General features: G+C 39.5%; 1 pseudogene; it reads left to right on the top strand.

Annotated features, from left to right (window-relative positions):
• Positions 1–2,943: 2,943 nt before the first annotated feature.
• On the top strand, positions 2,944–3,487 carry LOC102120294 (small nuclear ribonucleoprotein Sm D2 pseudogene; annotated as a pseudogene).
• The last annotated feature ends 391 nt before the right edge of the window (positions 3,488–3,878 follow it).

Below are 3,878 nucleotides of genomic sequence, written 5' to 3'. Positions count from 1 at the left end.
GAAACAGAAGGTACTAGACACTGGAGACTTGCCTTTTATTCCTGTTGTATACTGTGCCAGATACGAGCTACATTTCTTCTGGTTCTTTGTTTGTGAGTAGTAGTCTACCCTCATTCAAATAGTTTCTGAGCCCTACAACAGGTAGGAAACATTGATTTTGTGATTGGGAAAGCGGGTGAAGGGTTTTATCCCAAATCTTGACCTTTATATGTATGACAGGTGACTGTTCTGAGATCAGGAGAGAGCTTGAAATTTTTTTTCATTTCACTTATGGCAAAAATTAAGGGCCTATTTATTAACCTAATTATGATCTCCTTTAATCTTATTTGAAATGCTGATAAAAACTTTTCTTCCAATCTCTCATATATAACTATATGTATATACCCAGTAATGTTTTATTCATTCTATCACACTTCCTTCCTTCTTTCCTTCCTTCCTTCCTTTCTTCCTTCTTTTCCTTCTTTCTTTTTTCTCTTTTCTTTTCTGTTTCCTTCCTTCCTTCCCTCCCTCTCTCCTTCCTTCCTTCGTTCCCTCCTTCTTTCCCTCCTTCTTTCCTTCTCTCCTTCCTTCCTTCTTTTCCTTTCTCTCTTTCTCTTTCTTTCCTTTCTCTTTCTCTCTTTCTGCTTTCTTGCCTTCCTTCCTTCCTTCTGTCTCTTTCTTTCTCTCTCTTTCTCTTTCTTTTCTTTCTCTTTTTCTCTCTCTCTCTCTTTCTTTCCTTCTATCTATCTATCTATCTATCTATCTATCTATCTATCTATCTGGAAAGGGCCCAAGGCCATCTTGGCTTTCTGGTTTAAGAATGAGCGTAATAACTTAGTGACTGATTGCCTTATCTTCCTTCCTTCTCCCCCAAGAATTTGGGTTTCAAGATCTCAGTCCAAATGCCCCGGAGAACATGGACCTGGCTTTCTTATTATTTCCCACTTCGCATCACATCACCATAAATATATTTCTGCATCACTGTTAACAAAGTGAGTTGGTTTCTTGAAAACAATTATGCTCCTTTAAATAAAGAATGTGAAACAATAAATAGAGATATGGTGAACAAAAGACAACATTCAAAGTCTTATATCAATTTTGTTTGATTCTCATGAGAAGAAAAGATGCTTCTGTTTTGGAGTTGAGGTTGGGGGAAGATCATACTCTACATGGAGGTAATTTTCCTGAGGGCCTCCCCAATTCCAGGTTATCAAAATCCTTTCTTAAACATTATTTGAAGTGACCATATAGAATATCTATAGATGCACTAGAATTTACTTAATTCATCCATTAATAATGAACATTTAAGTAGTTTGCTTTTGTTTGCTTATTTTGGATTTATATATATTGCTTAGATGAACACCCTCTGCCAAGGGAGTCAGGAAAATGTAGTTTCCAACATTCTAATCTCTGGTCTACAGGAGGCACAGTGGGAGGTGGGAGACCATGCTGGGCAGTTAAACCTCAGTGTTTCCACCCCTGTACATCTCCTTTGCCTGATTATCTGTTCTAGGCATGGAAGGCTTTGATCCTTTGATTATGGTCATTCTACCTTTGTCGTAATTGTTGTAAATATATTTCCCAGTTTGCAACTCGCCTTTTAGAGTTTTGAAAAGTCAAATGATGAATTTTTTTTTCGCCATTTGACAAAATGAAATTGGGATTTCTTTTTACTTGCTTTTATGCTTAGAAAGTTCTTCCTCATTCAGAAATAAGATATTCTCTGTCTGTCTCTTTCCATATATATATATGTCTATCTCTCTCTGTCTCTCTTTAGTTTTTAGAGGATTTTTAGGTTCATAGCAAAATTAAGTGGAGGGTACAGACGTTTTTCATATACTCCTCTACCCCCACATGGGTACAGCCTCCCCTACTGTCAATATCTCCCACCAGAGTAATACATTTGTTATAATGAATGAACAATTAATTGACACATCATTGTTACCCAAAGTCCATAGCTTACATTAGGGTTCACTCTTGGTGTTGTACATTCTATAGATTGAGGAAAATGTATAATGACTTACATTCACCATTATAGCAGCATACAGAGTAATTTCAGTGCCCTTAAATTCCTCTGTGCTCTACCTGTTCATCCCTCCCTTCCCTGTAACCCCTGGCAACTGCTAATCTTTTTACTGTCTCCTTAATTTTGCCTTTTTCAGAACGTCATATAGTTGGGATCATACAGCGTGTAGCCTTTTCACATTGGCTTCTGCTGCTTAGTGATATGCATTTAAGTTTCCTCCATGTTTTTCCATTTACCTACTGAAGGACATCTTGGTTGCTTATAGGATCTGCAATTACAAATAAACATACATGTGTGAGGTTTTATGTGAACATATGGTTTCAAGTAATTTTGGTAAAAGTCAAGGTGCGCAATTGCTGGATCATATGGTAAGAGTATGTCTAGTTTTTTAAGAAACTGCCAAACTGTTTTCCAAAGTGGCTGTAGCATTTTGCATTCTCACTAGCAATAGATGAGAGTTCTGGTTGCTCTACATCCTTGTCAGCATTTGGTGGTGTCAGTGTTTGGGATTTTGGTCATTGTAGTGGTGTAGGTGTAGGTGTGTAGTGGTGACTCACTATTGTTTTAATTTGCATTTTCTAATGACACATGTAAAAGGAAAATAAATCTTGGGGCCCCCAAATCGCTTAGCTCAAGGGAAAAGTCAAGCTGGGAACTGCTTAGAGCAAACCTGCCTCCCATTCTATTCAGTCATCCCTCTGCTCACTGAGATAAATGCATTTCTGATTGCCTCCTTTGGAGAGGCTAATCAGAAACTCAAAAGAATGCAACTGTTTATCTCTTATTTATCTATGACCTGGAAGCCCTCTCCCTGCTTCAAGTTGTCCCATCTTTACTCTGAGTTGTCCTGCTTTTCTGGACCAAACCAGTGTTCATCTTACAAGTGTTGACTGATGTGTCATGTCTCCCCGAAATGTATAAAATCAAACTGTGGAGCAGCAGCAACGCGGAGGAAACGGGAGTGAACAGAGAGCTTAGTGACCATCATGAGCCTCCTCAACAAGCCCAAGGGTGAGATGATCCCAGAGGAGCTGCAGAAGCGAGAGGAGGAGGAATTTAACACGAGTCCACTCTCTGTGCTCACGCAGTCAGTCAAGAACAACACTCAAGTGCTCATCAACTGTCGCAACAATAAGAAACTCCTGGGCCGCGTGAAGGCCTTCGATAGGCACTGCAACATGGTGCTGGAGAACGTGAAGGAGATGTGGACTGAGGTCCCTAAGAGCGGCAAGGGCAAGAAGAAATCCAAGCCAGTCAACAAAGACCGCTACATCTCCAAGATGTTCCTGCGCGGGGACTCGGTCATCGTGGTCCTGCGGAACCCGCTCATCGCCGGCAAGTAGGGGCTGCCTATCCATCAACAGAACTCACTCTCCTGTCCTATGAAGACCGTTGCCTTTGGTGTTGAGAATAATAAAGCTCTGTGTTTTTTTCTAAAAAAAAAAAAAAAAAAAAAAAAAAAAAAATCAAACTGTGCTCTGACCACCTTGGGCACAAGTCGTCAGGACCTCCTGATGTTGTGTCACGGGTATGCATCCTCAACCTTGGCAAAATAGACCTTCAAAGTTAACTGAGACCTGTCTCAGATATTTGGGGTTCACACACATAGTGTTGCACATCTTTGTATATGCTTACTTGCCTCTGTATATCTTCTTTGATGAGGTGTCTGTTCAAGTCATTTGCTCATTTTTAAATCAGGTTATTTATTTTCTTATTTTTGGGTCTTGAGAGTTCTTTGTACATTTTGGGTAAGTCCTTGATCAGATGTGTCTTTTGTAAATATTTCTCTCAGTCTGTGGCTTGTCTTCTCATTCTCTACACATTGTTTTTCATAGAGCAGATGTTTTTAATTTTAATGAAGTCCAGCTTCTCA

This window comes from Macaca fascicularis, chromosome 8 (genome assembly GCF_037993035.2).
Source record: "Macaca fascicularis isolate 582-1 chromosome 8, T2T-MFA8v1.1".
NCBI classification, from domain to species: domain Eukaryota; kingdom Metazoa; phylum Chordata; class Mammalia; order Primates; family Cercopithecidae; genus Macaca; species Macaca fascicularis.
This window is presented reverse-complemented; position numbering and strand designations above follow the sequence as displayed.